This window comes from Carcharodon carcharias, chromosome 7, assembly GCF_017639515.1.
Source record: "Carcharodon carcharias isolate sCarCar2 chromosome 7, sCarCar2.pri, whole genome shotgun sequence".
Lineage (NCBI taxonomy): Eukaryota > Metazoa > Chordata > Chondrichthyes > Lamniformes > Lamnidae > Carcharodon > Carcharodon carcharias.
In genome coordinates, this window is record NC_054473.1 from 70,208,587 (window position 1) to 70,230,004 (window position 21,418).

Here is a 21,418-nt window from a genome sequence, read left to right on the forward strand (position 1 = left end):
ACCCATCAAGACACTCACGCTGATGCGCTGTGCGCTCCCTGTGCGAGCAGGGGTGGATGCCCTGAGTTGTTTCCTGCGCTCTTTTGCGCAGTTGCGCGGAAGAACACAGAAATCTCCCTGTGGGACCTCCATGCCTCAGGGAGATTCGTTTCACATGTGCAAATTTAAATAAAGGAGAAAAAAAGCTTTTAAACATGTCCCCTCATGTGACACTGTCACATGAGCTGGGACATGTCAAAGAATTAATGTAAATTTTTTATTAGATTTTAAAACACTTCATGAAACCTCTTTGCGCCTGTGGATGAGGGTTCATGAAAAATGTGAAGGCCACCTGGGCTCTTTGCCTGCCCCGCCAACCTTAAGGTTGGATGGGCAGCTCCTTTAATTGGGTTAATTAGGTTTTAAATGGCCTTATTAGGCCTTTGACAGTTCCGTGGCCGTGCAGCCGATTCGGTTGCACACCCGCTGAACTGACAATCTAAATGATGTGCCGTGATGTCGGGACGCCAGTCCGACGTCACCACGCATCATTTTACAAGTCGGCGATTGGGCCCCGCCTCTACTCGCCGACCGGAGAATTCAGCTCTATGTGTTTTACTGTTGCCTTAAGGGAGGTGTAACTGAGAGTCAGATTAATTAGGGGAATTCTTTAGAAGTTATTATCATAGTAATTGTAGGCATATGTATGTGCTTCCAATCTTTTAATTAATAAATGGCTTAATTTAACTTTATAAAGTCCCTTGAGTCTTGGTGGTCTTATTATAACTGAATTCAAAGCTTGCATCTCGAAACATACAAATTTCAAAAATTGGTTATGACAGTTGTTTCAAGTTTCCATCTGGGATTGGAACAACTCAGCATCGGCTGTGTGATAATAACTGGGGGCTCGTTGTGGGATATAATTGAAATTCCTTGAATTTCTTTTTTGGAATTGGTGAAGCTTAAGGTTTTGAGTATGAGGAGCACTTTGAATTCAGTAGTGGGTGTGAGGTATTTTTAAAGTGGTGTGACTGTAAAAATGACTGTATCCATGGCAAAATTTTTTTGGAAGTAGAAGATATAACTCTGATTGGGTTACAGAAAGTATCCAAGAATAAGTTAACAGAACAAAAACAGAATTACCTGGAAAAGCTCAGCAGGTCTGGCAGCATCGGCGGAGAAGAAAAGAGTTGATGTTTCGAGTCCTCATGACCCTTCAACAGAACTAGGTGAATCCAAGGAGAGGGGTGAAATATAAGCTGGTTTAAGATGGAGAGGGGGGGTGGTGGGATGGGGGGGTGGGGAGTTGGATGGGGGGAGAGACGTGGAGGTGGGGGGGTCTGGTTCTGGGGACAAGCAAGCAGTGATAGGAGTAGATAATCAAAAGATGTCACAGACAAAAGAACAAAAGAATACAGAGGTGCTGAAGTTGGTGGTATTATCAAACTAATGTACTAATTAAGAATGGATGGTAGGGCACTCAAGGTATAGCTCCAGTGGGAGTGGGGGTGCATAAAAGATTTAAAAATAATGTAAATAGGTGGGAAAAGAAAAATCTATATAAATTATTGGAAAAAACAAAAGGAATGGGGAAGAAACAGAAAGGGGGTGGGGATGGAGGAGGGAGTTCAAAACCTAAAGCTGTTGAATTCAATATTCAGTCCGGAAGGCTGTAAAGTGCCTAGTCGGAAGATGAGGTGCTGTTCCTCCAGTTTGCGTTGGGCTTCACTGGAACAATGCAGCAAGCCAAGGACAGACATGTGGGCAAGATAGCAGGTTGGAGTGTTAAAATGGCAAGCGACAGGTAGGTTTGGGTCATTCTTGCGGACAGACCGCAGGTGTTCTGCAAAGCGGTCACCTAGTTTATGTTTGGTCTCTCCAATGTAGAGGAGACTGCATTGTGAGCAACGAATGCAGTAGACTAAGTTGGGGGAAATGCAAGTGAAATGCTGCTTCACTTGAAAGGAGTGTTTGGGCCCTTGGACGGTGAGGAGAGAGGAAGTGAAGGGGCAGGTGTTATACCTTTTGCGTGGTCATGGGGAGGTGCCATAGGTGGGGGTTGAGGAGTAGGGGGTGATGGAGGAGTGGACCAGGGTGTCCCGGAGGGAACGATCCCTACAGAATGCCGCAGGGGGGGGGCGGTGAAGGGAAGATGTGTTTGGTGGTGGCATCTTGCTGGAGTTGGCGGAAATGGCGGAGGATGATCCTTTGAATGTGGAGGCTGGTGGGGTGATAAATGAGGACAAGGGGGAACCTATCATGTTTCTGGGAGGGAGGAGAAGGCGTGAGGGCGGATGCGCGGGAGATGGGCCGGACACGGTTAAGGGCCCTGTCAATGACCGTGGATGGAAAACCTCAGTTAAGGAAGAAGTAGGACATGTAAGAGGAACTGTTTTTGAAGGTAGCATCATCAGAACAGATGCGACGGAAGCGAAGGAACTGAGAGAATGGGATGGAGTCCTTACAGGAAGCGGGGTGTGAGGAGCTGTAGTCGAGGTATCTGTGGGAGTTGGTAGGCTTGTAATGGATATTGGTGGACAGTCTATCACCAGAGATATGCCACCACCAAACACACCTTCCCTTCACCCGCCCTGGCGGCATTCCGTAGGGATCGTTCCCTCCAGGACATCCTCGTCCACACCTCCATCACCCCCTACTCCTCAACCCCCACCTATGGCACCTCCCCATTCCCACACAAAAGATGTAACACCTGCCCCTTCACTTCCTCTCTCCTCACCGTCCAAGGGCCCAAACACTCCTTTTAAGTGAAGCAGCATTTCACTTGCATTTCCCCCAACTTAGTCTACTGTATTCGTTGCTCCCAATGTGGTCTCCTCTACATTGGAGAGACCAAACGTAAACTGGGCGACCGCTTTGCAGAACACCTGCAGTCTATCCGCAAGAATGACCCAAACCTCCCTGTCACTTGCCATTTTAACACTCCACCCTGCTCTCTTGCCCACATGTCTGTCCTTGGCTTGCTGCATTTTTCCAGTGAAGCCCAACACAAACTGGAAGAAGAACACCTCATCTTCTGACTAGGCACTTTACAGCCTTCCGGACTGAATATTGAATTCAACAACTTAAGATCTTGAACTCCCTCCTCCATCCCTACCCCCTTTCTGTTTCTTCCCCCTTCCTTTTGTTTTTTCCAATAATTAATATAGATTTTTCTTTTCCCACCTATTTACATTATTTTTAAATCTTTTATGCCCCCCCACCCCCACTGGAGCTATACCTTGAGTGTCCTACCATCCATTCTTGATTAGCACATTCGTTTAGATAATATCACCAACTTCAACACCTCTGTATTCCTTTGTTCTTTTGTCTGTGACATCTTTTGATTATCTGCTCCTATCACTGTTTGCTTGTCCCTGCAACCACACACCCCCCTCCACTGCTCTCCCCCCACCCAACCTCACCCCCCCCCCCCTCCCCCCCACCTTAAACCAGCTTATATTTCACCCCTCTCCTTGGATTCACCTAGTTCTGTTGAAGGGTCATGAGGACTCGAAACGTCAACTCTTTTCTTCTACGCTGATGCTGCCAGACCTGCTGAGTTTTTCCAGGTAATTCTGTTTTTGTTTTGGATTTCCAGCATCCTCAGTTTTTTGTTTTTATAATAAGTTAACAGAGTTAGGGAATAAATTACAACTGGGGTTACCTCTAGCAGCCAGGAAAGCAGACATAGTGAAGTGGTAGCACAGCATTTAAAACAAAAACAGAATTACCTGGAAAAACTCATCAGGTCTGGCAGCATCGGCGGAGAAGAAAAGAGTTGACGTTTCGAGTCCTCATGACCCTTCGACAGAACTTGAGTTCGAGTCCAGGAAAGAGCTGAAATATAAGCTGGTTTAAGGTGTGTGTGTGGGGGGCGGAGAGATAGAGAGACAGAGGTGGAGGGGGTTGGTGTGGTTGTAGCGACAAACAAGCAGTGATAGAAGCAGATCATCAAAAGATGTCAACAACAATAGTACAATAGAACACATAGGTGTTAAAGTTAAAGTTGGTGATATTATCTAAACGAATGTGCTAATTAAGAATGGATGGTAGGGCACTCAAGGTATAGCTCTAGTGGGTTTTTTTTTTATTTTTTTTTTTTATTTTTTTATATAATGGAAATAGGTGGGAAAAGGAAAATCTTTATAATTTATTGGGAAAAAAAAGAAGGGGGAAACAGAAAGGGGGTGGGGATGGGGGAGGGGACTCACGACCTAAAGTTGTTGAATTCAATATTCAGTCCGGAAGGCTGTAAAGTCCCTAGTCGGAAGATGAGGTGTTGTTCCTCCAGTTTGCGTTGGGCTTCACTGGAACAATGCAGCAAGCCAAGGACAGACATGTGGGCAAGAGAGCAGGGTGGAGTGTTAAAATGGCAAGCGACAGGGAGGTTTGGGTCATTCTTGCGGACAGACCGCAGGTGTTCTGCAAAGCGGTCGCCCAGTTTACGTTTGGTCTCTCCAATGTAGAGGAGACCACATTGGGAGCAACGAATGCAGTAGACTAAGTTGGGGGAAATGCAAGTGAAATGCTGCTTCACTTGAAAGGAGTGTTTGGGTCCTTGGACGGTGAGGAGAGAGGAAGTGAAGGGGCAGGTGTTGCATCTTTTGCGTGGGCAAGGGGTTGTGCCATAGGAGGGGGTTGAGGAGTAGGGGGTGATGGAGGAGTGGACCAGGGTGTCCCGGAGGGAGCGATCCCTACGGAATGCCGATAAGGGGGGTGAAGGGAAGATGTGTTTGGTAGTGGCATCATGCTGGAGTTGGCGGAAATGGCGGAGGATGATCCTTTGAATGCGGAGGCTGGTGGGGTGATAAGTGAGGACAAGGGGGACCCTATCATGTTTCTGGGAGGGAGGAGAAGGAGTGAGGGCGGATGCGCGGGAGATGGGCCGGACACGGTTGAGGGCCCTGTCAACGACCGTGGGTGGAAAACCTCGGTTAAGGAAGAAGGAGGACATGTCAGAGGAACTGTTTTTGAATGTAGCATCATCGGAACAGATGCGACGGAGGCGAAGGAACTGAGAGAATGGGATGGAGTCCTTACAGGAAGTGGGGTGTGAGGAGCTGTAGTCGAGATAGCTGTGGGTGTCGGTGGGTTTGTAATGGATATTGGTGGACAGTCTATCACCAGAGATTGAGACAGAGAGGTCAAGGAAGGGAAGGGAAGTGTCAGAGATGGACCACGTGAAAATGATGGAGGGGTGGAGATTGGAAGCAAAATTAATAAATTTTTCCAAGTCCTGACGAGAGCATGAAGCAGCACCAAAGTAATCATCGATGTACCGGAGAAAGAGTTGTGGAAGGGGGCCGGAGTAGGACTGCAACAAGGAATGTTCCACATACCCCATAAAGAGTCAGGCATAGCTGGGGCCCATGCGGGTACCCATAGCCACACCTTTTATTTGGAGGAAGTGAGAGGAGTTGAAGGAGAAATTGTTCAGCGTGAGAACAAGTTCAGCCAGAAGGAGGAGAGTAGTGGTGGATGGGGATTGTTCGGGCCTCTGTTCGAGGAAGAAGCTAAGGGCCCTCAGACCATCCTGGTGGGGGATGGAGGTGTAGAGGGATTGGACGTCCATGGTGAAGAGGAAGCGGTAGGGGCCAGGGAACTGGAAATTGTTGATGTGACGTAAGGTGTCAGAGGAATCACGGATGTAGGTGGGAAGGGACTGGACAAGGGGAGAGAGAAGGGAGTCAAGATAACGAGAAATGAGTTCTGTGGGGCAGGAGCAAGCTGAGACGATCGGTCTACCGGGGCAGTTCTGTTTGTGGATTTTGGGTAGGAGATAGAAGCGGGCCGCCCGCTTCTATCTCCTACCCAAAATCCACAAACAGAACTGCCCCGGTAGACCGATCGTCTCAGCTTGCTCCTGCCCCACAGAACTCATTTCTCGTTATCTTGACTCCCTTCTCTCTCCCCTTGTCCAGTCCCTTCCCACCTACATCCGTGATTCCTCTGACACCTTACGTCACATCAACAATTTCCAGTTCCCTGGCCCCTACCGCTTCCTCTTCACCATGGACGTCCAATCCCTCTACACCTCCATCCCCCACCAGGATGGTCTGAGGGCCCTTAGCTTCTTCCTCGAACAGAGGCCCGAACAATCCCCATCCACCACTACTCTCCTCCGTCTGGCTGAACTTGTTCTCACGCTGAACAATTTCTCCTTCAACTCCTCTCACTTCCTCCAAATAAAAGGTGTGGCTATGGGTACCCGCATGGGCCCCAGCTATGCCTGACTCTTTATGGGGTATGTGGAACATTCCTTGTTGCAGTCCTACTCCGGCCCCCTTCCACAACTCTTTCTCCGGTACATCGATGATTACTTTGGTGCTGCTTCATGCTCTCGTCAGGACTTGGAAAAATTTATTAATTTTGCTTCCAATCTCCACCCCTCCATCATTTTCACGTGGTCCATCTCTGACACTTCCTTTCCCTTCCTTGACCTCTCTGTCTCAATCTCTGGTGATAGACTGTCCACCAATATCCATTACAAACCCACCGACACCCACAGCTATCTCGACTACAGCTCCTCACACCCCACTTCCTGTAAGGACTCCATCCCATTCTCTCAGTTCCTTCGCCTCCGTCGCATCTGTTCCGATGATGCTACATTCAAAAACAGTTCCTCTGACATGTCCTCCTTCTTCCTTAACCGAGGTTTTCCACCCACGGTCGTTGACAGGGCCCTCAACCGTGTCCGGCCCATCTCCCGCGCATCCGCCCTCACTCCTTCTCCTCCCTCCCAGAAACATGATAGGGTCCCCCTTGTCCTCACTTATCACCCCACCAGCCTCCGCATTCAAAGGATCATCCTCCGCCATTTCCGCCAACTCCAGCATGATGCCACTACCAAACACATCTTCCCTTCACCCCCCTTATCGGCATTCCGTAGGGATCGCTCCCTCCGGGACACCCTGGTCCACTCCTCCATCACCCCCTACTCCTCAACCCCCTCCTATGGCACAACCCCTTGCCCACGCAAAAGATGCAACACCTGCCCCTTCACTTCCTCTCTCCTCACCGTCCAAGGACCCAAACACTCCTTTCAAGTGAAGCAGCATTTCACTTGCATTTCCCCCAACTTAGTCTACTGCATTCGTTGCTCCCAATGTGGTCTCCTCTACATTGGAGAGACCAAACGTAAACTGGGCGACCGCTTTGCAGAACACCTGCGGTCTGTCCGCAAGAATGACCCAAACCTCCCTGTCGCTTGCCATTTTAACACTCCACCCTGCTCTCTTGCCCACATGTCTGTCCTTGGCTTGCTGCATTGTTCCAGTGAAGCCCAACGCAAACTGGAGGAACAACACCTCATCTTCCGACTAGGGACTTTACAGCCTTCCGGACTGAATATTGAATTCAACAACTTTAGGTCGTGAGTCCCCTCCCCCATCCCCACCCCCTTTCTGTTTCCCCCTTCTTTTTTTTCCCAATAAATTATAAAGATTTTCCTTTTCCCACCTATTTCCATTATATAAAAAAATAAAAAAAAAAACCCACTAGAGCTATACCTTGAGTGCCCTACCATCCATTCTTAATTAGCACATTCGTTTAGATAATATCACCAACTTTAACTTTAACACCTATGTGTTCTATTGTACTATTGTTGTTGACATCTTTTGATGATCTGCTTCTATCACTGCTTGTTTGTCGCTACAACCACACCAACCCCCTCCACCTCTCTGTCTCTCTATCTCTCCGCCCCCCACACACACACCTTAAACCAGCTTATATTTCAGCTCTTTCCTGGACTCGAACTCAAGTTCTGTCGAAGGGTCATGAGGACTCGAAACGTCAACTCTTTTCTTCTCCGCCGATGCTGCCAGACCTGCTGAGTTTTTCCAGGTAATTCTGTTTTTGTTTTGGATTTCCAGCATCCGCAGTTTTTTTGTTTTTAGCACAGCATTTAAAGTTGGAAGTGATACCTGACACTAGTGTGTCACAGCTGGAGGTAGTGAGACTTCTGTTAGAGATGAAGAGGCTTAAATTTGAACAAGCAAAGGAAATGGAAAAAAAAACTGGCGCTAGAGGGAGCAGAAAAAGAAAACTGAACTGGAATTCCAGGCAAGAAAGAAGCATAACTAAAGAGAAGCAAGGGAAAGACAGAAAGAAAGAGAAAGTGAATACCAGCTTAAAAGGCTAGAAGTTAAAAAAGAGATCTCAGATTCTGAGGAAAATTCTGATGATGAAAAAGCCTTTAACCTTAAACCCAGTGGGGAGATGTTTAAACTTGTACAAGCTCTTCCAAAGTTTGAGGAAAATATGTTGTAGCGTTCTTTATTTCATTTGAGAAGATAGCCAAACAGATGAAATGGCCACAGGAAAACTGTACATTGCTGTTACAATCCAGGTTGGTGGATAGAGCACATGAGGTATATGCTTTGCTGTCAGAAGAAATGTCGGTGAATCATGATGTGGTAAAAAAGGCTATTTTGTGTGTATATGAGTTGGTTTCCATACAGGCATAAATTTAGGAATATGAGAAAACAGCCTGGGCAAAAGTATGTTGAGTTTGAAAGAGTAATTTTGACCAGTGGATAGGGGCATTAAAAATAGAGACAATATATGCAGCTCCTAGAGAAGTAATTCTTTTGGAAGAATTTAAAGATTCAATTCCTTCAGTAGTGAGAACTATGTAGAGGAATAGAGGAGGGTTCAAATGGTAAAACAAGCAGCAGAGATATCTGATGATTATGAGTTAGTTCATAGAGCTAAGCCTTTTATTCCTCATCCTTTCAAATTGCAAAAGGATAGAAAGTGGGAAGGTGAAAGGAAAGTGGCGAGTCAGGGAACAGAAGGAGTAGGTGGAAATTCCCAGGAAGATTTTCTTCTCAGAATAAAAAGGAAGGTGCTGAGGATAGAGGTGACATTCGAAAATTGAGGTGCTTTTATTGTTATAAAGTTGGACACACAAAGTCAGTGTGCTGGAACTTGCAGAGAAAATCTGTTTGAATTATAGGGGTGCAGAAAAGTACTGGAAGTAAGCGTACTGTGGGTTCTGAGGCACAGGCACAGGAAATAATAATGAATTGTGTACAGGTAAAAAAGGGAGAATCAGTGATAGATAAAAAAGTGGAAATGTGTTCACAATTTACCCAAGAGAATTCAGAGGAGCACGTTGCAAAAATGTTTAGAAATTTTGCATTTAAAGGGAAAGTCTTTTCATGTGTACAGGGTGGATTAGTTAAAGATGTTATAATTTTAAGAGACACAGGAACATGTCAATCCTTAATGTTGTTCAGAGGGAATATTGCAGGAACAGGTGATAATAAGTGGGGTTCATGGAGATGTTAAACCGATCCACTGTGGAAAATAAATTTAAAGAGCAAATGGAAGATTGGTGAAGTCAAAGTTGGATTGGTGGAAAAATTGCCCATTGCAAGGGTTCAATTAATTCTGGGTAATGATATAGCTGGATCACAAATGTGGGTGATGCCTATAGTAGTTGAGCAGCCTATAGAGTGTTTTCAACAGAGGTGTTGCAAAAGGAGCATCCTGGATTGTTTCTAGATTGTGTGATAACAGGATCACTGGTACATAGGTTGAAACAAGAAAAACAAGAAGAACAGGCAGTTAAAAGGCAGGAAGAAGGTATTTAAATCCAATTAGCAGGCACTGTGATAACATTGTTCAGAAAGACACAACAAAGGAAAAAACAGTTGAGGTGTTTAGCTTAAGGCACTTAACTGAGTTGCAGCAAAAGGATTTGCAATCAAAACAGTTATATCAGATAGCTTACTCAGAAACAGAGGCAAAGGGCAGGATTTTCCCCTCAGTGATTTGGAGGCGGGGCCCACTTGCTGAGGGGCAAATGACGCCGGATGATGTCAGGAGGAATCCCCGACGTCATCCTGGGCCATTTAAATTTTTAGGAAGGTGGGCAGACAGCGAAATCAGCTGTTCGCCCGCTGACTTGTGAATGGCCAATTGAGGCCATTGACAGGCTAGTTAAGATCATTAAACACCTGCCCGTCCAGCCTTAAGGCTGGACGGGCAGGCAGGAGCTCCAGCTTATTCGTGAAACTTCATCCACTGGCGGGATGAAGTTTCATGTCCGTTTTTTTTAAAATGTAATAAATTTTAAGTGTTTATTATTAACATGCCCCATCTCATGTCATTGTCACATGAGGGGGACATGTTAATAATTTTAATATTTTTCTATTTTTAGACTTTACTTACCTGTCAGTAAACTCCCTGAGACAGGACTTTGCCTCAGGGAGCAGTGCACTCTTTCGCGCGCATGCTCGAAAGAGCGCACTTTGACAGATGGGGAATCCCTCCCCCCCACCCCCACCCCCCACACACACAGGAAGCACATGATGCATTTCTGTGCGGTCCTTAATTGGCCTGCTCACTCAAAATGGCAGCGGGCTTAGTTTCGGTGGTGGGAGTTGGCTGCCCGTCCGCCGCCGAGCTGGTGGGGTCCGCACGCCATCCGAGGGCAAAATTCTGTCCAAAATCTATTCCAGAATGTTATTACCCTAAGGATGATATTTTAATGAGAAAATGGAGGCCAGGTCATGTCTCAGCAAATGAAAACTGGAAGGAGGTACATTAGATTGTTATCCCAGTTGAATACAGAAATGAGATTCTCAAATTGCTCATGAAATTCCAATGGTGGGGGAGGGGGACATTTAGGAAATAGGGAAACACAGGTGAAAATACAGAAACATTTTTATAGGCCTGGTTGGCGTAGGGATGTAGTCAAATTCTGTAGGACATATCTTACATGTCAGGTGATAGGGAAACCACAAGCAGTGATTAAGCCAGCATCTTTAATTCCAAATCCAGCATTTGAACAACCTTTTACTAAGTTATTGATTGATTGTGTAGGATGCCTCCCTCAGAGGGGAAATCAGTAATTACTGATAATAATGGATGTGTCTACCAGATTTCTTAAAGCAACACCTTTGAGAAATATTACAACAAATAAGATTGTGGAAGAGTTAACTAAATTTTTTCCAAGATATGGTTTATTAAGGAAATACAATCAGACTAGGGGTCAAATTTCATGTCATGGCTGTTTAAGGAAGAAATGAACAGTTTGGTGATAAAACAGTTTATGTCAACAGCTTATCATCCTGAGTCACCAGGGGCTTTGGAAAGATGGCATCAAGCTCTAAAAACTATGATGAGAGGGTACAATCAGGATTGTCCACAGGATTGGGATGAGGGAATTCCATTCTTATTAGTTGCTTTTAGAAACACTCCTAATGCATCAACTGGTTTTAGCCCTTTTGAACTAGTTTATGGTGATGAGGTAAGAGGTCCACTGAAATTGATTTATGAGAAAATTGGTGGGCCAAAATTCAGAAATCACTCTCCTGGATTTTGTATCAAACTTTGGAGAGAGATTAGACAGAGCATTTGAGTTGGCTAGGGAGCATTTCAAGATATCACAGCAAGTGATAAAAGTGAAAGCAGATAGGAAGGCTACAGCTCATAGTTTTGTTGCTGGGGAATAAAGTGTTATTTCTGTTATTAGTGCTGGGTGACTCGTTAAAAACAAAGTTTAATGGGCCTTACAGGATTGAGAAGAAACTGAGTGAAGTAAATTATGTAATAAATACTCCTGATAGAAGAAAGAAGCAGAGGGTGTGCCATGTAAATGTGCTTAAAAAGTACTTTGACAGGGAAGAAGACCAAAAGGGAGTGTTAGTGGTGATAGATAGTGAGAAAGAGGTAGAAATGCAGGATTCTGAAATTGACTTTCCTCTAATCGAATTGGAAAATGAGAAGGTACTTGAATGTTTAAATGTAATATTGAGTTACCTACCAGTCAAGTGCCAAAGTCATTTGTAGAAAAAATTGCAGTCACACAAAGCTACTTGTGGAAATAAGTTGGGAGGACAGATTTAGCTAAACATGATATCTCCGTAGAATTTGCATCTTTGGAAAGGCAACATCCTTAGAGATTAAATCTGGCAAAGTTATCACAAGTACAGAAAGATATTGACTTCATGCTTCAAAATGATATCATTGAGTCTAGTTGCAGTAACTGGAGTTCGCCTATTGCACTGGCACCGAAACCAAATGGGACACAAAGCCTGTGTGGATGATCCATAGGCGAATGTGGTGACAAAAGCAGATTCGTATCCCATACCACAGTCGGAAGATTGTATTGAGAAAGTGGGGCAATCAAAATTTATCACAAAGCTTGGCTTGCTAAAAGGATATTGGCAAGTACCATTATCAGAGCGAGCAAATGAGATATCAGCTCTTGTGGTGCTAAATGGACTATATCAGTTTAAAGTTATGCCATTTGGTATGACGAATGCACCTACCACACTTCAATGACTGACGAACAAAGTGTTTGCAGGTCTAAGCAATTGTGCAGTTTATATTGATGGCTTAATAGTTTCAGTCAGGCATAGGATGAGCATTTACAATATCTGGAAGAATTATTTACTCCATTACTGGAAGCTATTTTGGTGATGAACTTGGCTAAAAGTGAATTTGCAAAAGCACAAGTTACGTATCTAGACCATACCATTGGACATGGTAAGATGGCTCCAAGAGATGTGAGAGTCAAAGCTATTATGGATTTCCAAGTGCCCACAACAAAATAAGAAGCTTTGAGATTTCTGGCATGAGTGGGTTTTATCAGAAATTTGTACCAAATTTTAGCAGTGTGGTTGCTCCACTGACTGAACTATTAAAAAAGAACAAAAAGCTTCAATGGACACAGGAGTATCAGAAGGCATTTGATAATTTGAAAACTGTATTTACTATCACACCAGTTTTGACAGTATCCAATTACGCCAAGCAATTTAAGTTGGCTGATGATGCCAGTGATATACGTATTGGCACTGTTCTGTCACAAGAAGATGACACTGGAGTTGAAAAACTGATAGGGTACTTTTCACAGAAGTTGAATGCATAACAGTGAAGGTATTCAATGAAAAGGGAAACAGAGGGCGGTAGTGAAAGTGACTTAGAAGCATTCTGGGAGAAGTCAGCACAGTCACCGCAACTCAGAAGGGGATTGAGGAGAAAGACCCTTGCATTCAACAGGAGGAAGAGCATCCAACAGAGGGTGGTAGTGAGAAGTGACTTAGAAGCATTCTGGGAGAAGTCAGCACAGTCACCGCAACTCAGAAGGGGATCAAGGAGGACCCACTGTCAAAGAACATCCCCAAACATTACATTGCTATAGTGTTTCCATCACTCCCTCCTCCTCAAACCAAAAAAAAGAGAGAGAGAGGGAGAGGCCGTACCTTCAGGAGTGCACCAGTCATGTGAGGGACCCTCTTCTGAAAGTAGATTTTTTTTTAAATCCAGCTGATTGGTGAGTAAATCTTAGTGAGTTTTTTTTTCAATCTATTAAAGTAATTCATTCCTTAATACTGAGGAGAAGCTGAAAGAGTGTAGAGTAGTATGTATGTACTTGTCAAGAAACAAGGTTCCTAGCTAACATAAATAAGGCCCCGAGCTAGCGTATTTTTTAAGAGAGTAACTAGCTTAATCAAGAGACATGTCATGGGAGGAGAACTCAGACCTGTGATATGCTCCTCCAGCAGGATATGGGAAATAAGGGACGCTTCCAGCACCCCTGGTGACCATGCATGTGGAATGTGTGTCCAAATACAGATTCTAGCTAACTGGATTTCAGAGCTGGAGCTGTGGGTGGACTGTGGGTGGCATCTGCGATTCTGAGCAAGTCGTGGATAGCACGTTTAGCAAGGTGGTTAAACTGTTTATACTTCAATGCAAGGAGTATTACAAACAAGGTAGATGAGTTAAGGGTGCAAGGAGACACATGGCAGCAGGATGTCATTGCTATAACGGAGACCTGGTTAAAGGAGGGACAAAACTGGCAGCTTAATATCCCTGGTTACAGAGTCTTCAGACATGATAGAGTAGGAGATAAAAACTGAGGGGGGGTAGCACAAATGGTTAAAGAATCAATTCCAGTTGTGAGAAGGGATGATATACCAAATGGATCAACAAATGAGGCTTAATGGTTTGAACTTAGAAATAAAAAAAGGGCAGTCACACTACTGGGAATATAGTACAGACTCCCAAATAGTGAAAGGGAGATAGAAGAACAAATATGTAGGCAAATTTCTGCTGGTAAGGGACTTGGCTGAGGTGGACTGGACAGCACTGCTGGAGGATATAACACTGGAAAACCAGTGGGAAGTACTAAAAAGCGAGATCCTAATTGTACAGCGTAGATATGTCCCCTACAAAAATAAGAGTGGTACTGCCAAATCTAGACCCCCCTGGTTGTCTACAGGAATACAGGGGAAGATCAAACAGAAAAAGAAAGGTGATAGGCACAAAGAACGAAGCACTGCAGATAGCCTAGATGAATATAGGAAGTGCAGGGACGAAGTAAAAAAGAAAATAAGGAAATCAAAGAGAGGGCATGAAAAAAGATTAGCAAGTAAATTTAAAGATAACCCAAATGTTTTACCAATACTTTAATGCTAAAAGGTTAGTTAAGGAAAATGTGGGACCTATCAGAGATGAAGATGGAAACTTGTGTGTAGATGCAGAGGCTGTGGGAAGGGTTTTGAATGAATATTTTGTCTCCGTTTTTACAAAGGAAAGGGAGGATGTAGATACAGTAGTCCAGGAGGAACACTGCAAGATATTGGATGGGATAGTCAAAAAGAGAGATGAAGTACTCGAAGGGTTGAAATCCTTGAACATTGATAAGTCACCAGGGCCAGATGGACTGAAGGAAGTCAGGAAGGAGATAGCAGATGCTCTGAGGATGATTTTCCAATCTTCACTAGATACAGGGGAGGTACCAGAGGACTGGAGAAATGCAAACGTAATTCCATTGTTTAAAAAGAGATCAAAGGAAATATGAAACAATTATAGGCCAGTTAGTCTTACATCGGTGGTGAGCAAATTAGTAGAATCAATCCTGAGAGATAGGATTAACTGTCATGTGGAAAGGCATGGACTATTCAGGAATGGTCAGCATGGATTTGTTAAAGGAAGGTCTTGCCTCACAAACTTGATTGAATTCTTTGAGGAAGTGACAAGAAGGGTTGATGAAGGTAGTGCAGTGGATGTTGTGTACATGGATTTTAGCAAGGTATTTGACAAGGTCCCACATGGCAGATTGGTCAGAAAAATAAAAGCCCATGGGATTCAGGGTAATGTGGCAAACTGGATAAAAGGTTGGCTTTGTAACAGGAAACAAAGGGTAATGGTCGATGGATGCCCTTGTGAATGGAAAGTTTTCTCAAATGGTGTTCCACAGGGCTCGGTGTTGGGACTCTTGCTGTTTGTGTTATTTTTAACGATTTGGACGTGAACGTGGGGGGCATGATTGGAAAAATTGCGGATGACACAAAGATTGGCTGAGTAGTGGATAGTGTAGAGGATAGCCATAATATCCAAAATGATATAGATGGGTTGGTGGAGTGGGCGGTAAAGTGGCAGATGGAATTTAACATAGAGAAGTATGAGGTCATACATTTAGAGAGGTCAAACAGTTACAGGGATTACACAATAAATGGGAATATACTAAAAGGGATAGATGAAGTGAGGGATCTTGGCGTACAAGTACATAGGTCTCTGAAGGCAGCAATTCAAGTAGACGAGGTTGTAAAGAAGGCATATGAAATGCTCTCCTTCATTGGCAGAGCTATAGAATATAAAAGTAAGGATATAATGTTGGAATTGTATAAAACACTGGTGAGGCCACAACTGGAGTATTGTGTGCAGTGCTCGTCACCACGCTGCAGGAAGAACGTAATCGCTCTGGAGAGAATGCAGAGGAGGTTTACAAGAATGTTGCCAGGGTTAGAAAGGTGTAGCTACAAGGAGAGATTGGATAGGTTGTGGTTATTTTCCTTAGAACAAAGAAGGCTGAGAGGTGACGTGACTGAGGTGTACAAAATTATGCAAGGAATAGATAGAGTGGACAGGATAAAAATGTTTCCCCTGGTGGAGAATTCTAGAACCAGGGGACATAGATTCAAGATAAGTGGCAGACGGTGTAGGGGGGACATGAGGAAGACTTTTTTATGCAGAAGGTAGTGAGTGTCGGGAATTCACTGCCCAAGTTGGTGTTAGAGGCAGAAATTCTAAACTCTTTTTAAACGTACCTGGATCTGCACCTTACGTGCTGTAAGCTGCAGGGCTATGGGCCGGGTGCAGGAAGGTGGGATTAGAAAGAGCACCTGGGTGTCCTCGGGTTGACATGGACAAGATGGGCCGAATGGCCTCCTTCTGTGCTGTAACTTTTCTATGGTTTTTTGGTTCTATGGAACCTTGTGTTTGGTGTTAGCTTTGCAGCACTTTGAGGTTTATGCGGCAAACAATTCGTCAAAAATAATTGTTTATACAAACCACAACCCTTTAAAGTATTCTGGACAAATTTCGAGGCAGAAGTGCAAGGCTATTCAAATGGAGTCTATTACTGCAACCATTTAATCTACAGATTATACATGTTGCTGGATGAGAGAATCTGATTGCTGATGTTTTATCAAGGGTAGTATTTTCCCCCTGTTGGGGGGGAAGTTCAAGAGCGGGTGCGTGGAGGTGCACCTCCAATCGGTGCCCCGGATCAGGGGCGCACCATCATTTTACGTGGGCTGGCCAATTAAGGCCCGCCCAGTGTGACATCCCTGTGCGGGTGGGGGGTGGGGGAGGGGGGTGTTCCCTGAGCCTAGAATGTGCTCTTTCACGTATGCGCATGAAAGAGTGTGCTCATCTCCCTGAGACTAAGTGCTGCCTCAGGGAGATTGGCTACACATTATAAAATATTGAAAACAGAGAAAAACAAAATCCGTGTCATGTCCCCTCATGTGACACTGTCACATGAGTTGGGACATGTCCATCCCTTTCAGTTACACTCTTATTAAAAATTTATAAACATACATGATATCTCATCCTGCCTATGTTTTTTCTAATGCCCACCAGGGCACCCAGCCTGCCCACCAACTTTAAGGTTGGATGGGCAGGTCCACTAATTACATTAATTACTTTGTTAATGGCCTCAATAGGCTGTTGACAGGTCAGCGGGCGCACAGCTGATTCGGCTGAGCCCCCACCGACCTGAAAATTGAAATGGGATAGGGTGACATCAGGAGATCCACCCGATGTCATCTCGCGTCATTTTACACGTCAGCGAGCGGGCCCCGCCCCCTTCTTGCTGACTGGGAAATTTTGGTCCAAGACTTTGAAGCTTAAAGGGAAAATTGGACATTTAAAAACCTGGACTCTGAACTGGAATGATTTCTGCTGAAGCGAAGGATTTGTATTTGAATGTGTCACATGAGATGGGACATATTCTGATATTTCAGTAAAATGTTTACTTAATTAATAAAAGCTTTAGGAAACCTCATACCGCTTGTGGTTAAGGTTTCCTAAAAAACGAGAAGGTCACTTGACTATTTTGCCTGCCTGCCAACCCTAAGGTTGATCAGGCAGTGTTAACAATTACAATAATTAATTCTTTAATGGCCTTAATAGGCTGTTTACATATCGGCAGGAGCACAGCCGACTCTGGCACGCGCCCACCAAACAAAACATCACAACACAATGTGATGACATCAGGACGCACACCCAACATCATCACGTGTCATTTTACATGTCAGTATGTCAGGCCCGCCCCTATATTCAGACTGAAAAATCCTGACCCTGGTCACCAAATTTCAATGATTTCTGTTGATACCAAGGATTTATACATATATTGTTATGTTAATACATGCATCTGGTAATGTAATAGAGTACGTATATAGATAAGTATAGGAGGTAGTGTGAGATGGGTTAATAAAACAAAGCCGTCTTTTAGAATTATGACAGTTCATTTTTCAATAAGGAGGGGGATGTCAAGAAGATAAAATAATGTCTATGATGTTATTGGAAATTATTTTAAAATAGAATTCTAGTGGTGTATGTGTCTATGTGTGCATATGTGTGTCTGTGTTAATTGGATTAAAGCTAGCTGGTCTTGAGGCTTTGATATATTAGAGAGAAGTAGATTTGAAATATTAATTAGGTAAACATAGGGAAATTATAAGGTGAGGTGTAAAGGGGGCAATTGTATCTTTAAATAAACCATTCAAAAGAATGGGTGAAATATTACACCTAGCCAGAAGAAACCAAAAGCTGTGTTTACTTTTTCTAAAGTTTGCTAATAAAATTGGTGTTATGAAATGATTTTATTGTTAGAAGAGATAAAGTTCAAAAAACCTAACGATACAATGAGAATTCAGATTCAAAGAAGAAAATATTATAAAGGAAGAGAAGGCTGTTGGCAAAAGAGGACAGATTTTAAGGTCTAAAGCTTCCAGCCTACAAGCCTCAAGCCACTGTTTGCAAGGATCCAGAGCTAAAAGAAGCTCATTTTGAATGTGACTGTCCAGAGTGTGCTTTGCCGGGGGTCTGTTTAAATCTGTGTTTTACTGCTGCCTTAACAGAGGTGTAACTGAGAGTCAGATTAATTAGGGGATTTTTGAGAAGTTATTGTCATAGTAATTGTAGGCATATGTATGTGCTTATAATCTTTTAATTAATAAATATTTAATTTAGTTTTATAAAAACCTCTTGAGACTTGGTGGTCTTATTATAACTGAATTCAAAGCTTGCATCTTGAAACATACAAATTGCAAAAATTATTTATGACAGTTGCTTCACGTTTCCCTCTGGGATTTGAACAGCCCAGCATTTACCATAGGCTGTGACATAATAGTTAACTTATCAGTATCAATGTCTTTACTTGGCACTCAGGAATTGGAAAGACACACTACTACCACAGGGTCACCCACTTATCCTTTCCATCAGACTGCCAGCAAAGAAACTAAGGCAAGTTTATCACAAGACCACAGACTAAGCGTCTTACAACTTTCAGGGGCACCAAGGTCTGGTTGCCGACTCCTTCCTCCATGAGGTACCCGACTAAGATGCATTCAATTAAAATTCTTTTCCTTTATTTTACTGGAGGCATCAACCTGTTTAAAATAATGAAGACCCGGTCAAAACAATCAAAGGAACCTCTTTTAAACAAGATAAGGAAGTGAATGTTAAGATCTTTGGGATTTTATCAGATCTACAGCCAAGGCTTAACTAGGCAAAACAAAGGATTTAAGATATTTGTTTCTAATAAGTTTATTTTTTTAAGATATATCACTCTATATTATAGCACAAGCAAACACAGAAACAAAGTAACACTCAAGATCCTTATTGATGAGACAGACATTCACCCCATCTTTATTGCATGACTAAAGGTAAAAGTAGGCACTTTGCCCAATATCATGTTTACCCACTGTGCTGTGCACTGTTAGAGTAACTAACTGGCTCACCCATTTATATTTTTCTGGTAACCCTGGCATCCTTTTGCAAGCAAATATTGAATGGTTGTATTATAAATCAAAAATGACTATCTGAATTTGTAAGAAACCATCAATGTCTTTTTTACTGTCTATAGAAGTGCAACAATTAGGAGGCGAGAAAGAAAGACTTGAAAAAACAAGAGATGGGGGGAAAATCGATAGATACATGGGAAACTGGTTATGTTTAGAGTGAATAATTCACCTGGTCCAGATGGCTTGCACCCCACATTCTGGGTGGCGGAAGTAACAAATTTTCCAATCTCCCTAGATATGGGGAAGTGCCAGAGAATTTGGGAGAAGCAAATGTGACACCTTTATTCTAGAAAGGGTATAAGGACAGTCCTAGCAACTATGGGTTAGTTAGTTGATGGTGGTAAAGTTTTGGAAACAACAACCAGGGAAAGAAATCAACAGGCACTTGGAGAGGTTTGAATTAATTAAGGATGCCCAGCATGGATTTGTAAAAGGCAAAATTTACTTGACCAATCCAATTGAACTTTTTAATGAAACAAGAGAGAAGGTTGGTGAAGGGAATGAGGTGGGTGTTTTATATTTGGGTTTTAAGAAAGTTTTTGACAAAATACCACATAAAGGACTAGTTAACAAAATTGAGGCTGATTGAATAATATGGTCAGTGTCAGCTTGGAGTTAAAAAAATGGTTAAAGGAGGGATAACAGCGAGTTATGGTAATGGTTTTTTTTTAGACTGGAGGATGGTAAACAGTGGTATTCCTCAAAATTCATTGATAGGACCATTGTTGTTTATTTGACTTTATAATTGGAATAAGAAGTAAAATTTCAAAATTTACCTTTGATACCAACTTGGAGATATGGCAACTAGTGAGGATAATACAAATCAACAGCAACAGGGCAGGCTCAACCAACAGACAATTGGCAGATAGAGGTTAATGCATAGAAGTGTGAGGTGAAGAATTTTGGGATAGGACAAATCAATATCAATTTAATGGCACAATCTACCCAGCCAAGCAGAGCTGTGCTTGCACCAACGGGAACCCCGCCCCACCCCCATAAAATTCAGCCCTACAATTCTACTCAGGAGAAGGCCCTATAGCCTGTGAAGCCTACTTTGCCAACTTAGCAAGATTATCCCTGATCTTCTACGTCAAGTTCACCTTCCTATCCCATTCATTCTCCCCTGATTCCCATTAGTGTCCAATAATTTATCCATCTTTATCTTGAATATGCTTAATGACTGAGAATTCGCAGCTCCCTGGGATACAGAATTCCAAACCTTCACTCCGGGGACCCTATCATGGTTCTTCTTCCTTAACCGAGGTTTTCCACACAGGGTGGTTGACAGGACCCTCAACCATGTCTGACCTATCTCTTGTGAATCTGCCCTCACACTTCCTCTCTCTCCCAGGACCATGATAGGGTACTCCTTGTCTTCACGTATCACCCCACCAGCCTCTGCATTCAAAGGATCATCCTCCACCATTTCCGCCAACCCCACCATGATGCCACCACCAAACACATCTTCCCTTCACCGCACCGTCGGCATTCCATGGAGACCATTCCCTCCGGGACACCCTGGTCCACTCCTCCATCACCCCCTACACCTCAACCCCCTCCCACGGCACCTTCCCATGCAACCACAGAAGGTACAACACCTGCCCCTTTACCTCCCCCCTCCTAACCATCCAAGGGCCCAAATACTCCTTTCAAGTGGAACAGCACTTCACTTGCACTTCTCTCAAGTTAGTCTACTGCATTCGCTGCTCCCAATGCAGTTTCCTCTACATTGGAGACCAAACGCAGACTGGGTGACCGCTTTGCAGAACACATTCGCTATGTCTGCAAACATGACCCAGACCTCCTGTCGCTTGCCATTTCAACACACCACCCTGCTCTCATGCCTACATGTCCGTCCTTGGCCTGCTGCAATGTTCCAGTGAAGCTCAATGCAAACTGGAGGGACAGCACCTCATCTTCCGACTAGGCACATTACAGCCTTCCAGACTTAACATCGAGTTTAACAACTTCAGATCATGAATTCTCTCCTCCATTCTCACCCCTTTTTTATCCCCTTTTTTCTAATAATTATTATTAAATATATATATTTTTTTTCCCACCTATCTCTATTATTATTTTTACAATTTATTTCCATATTGTTTTATCCC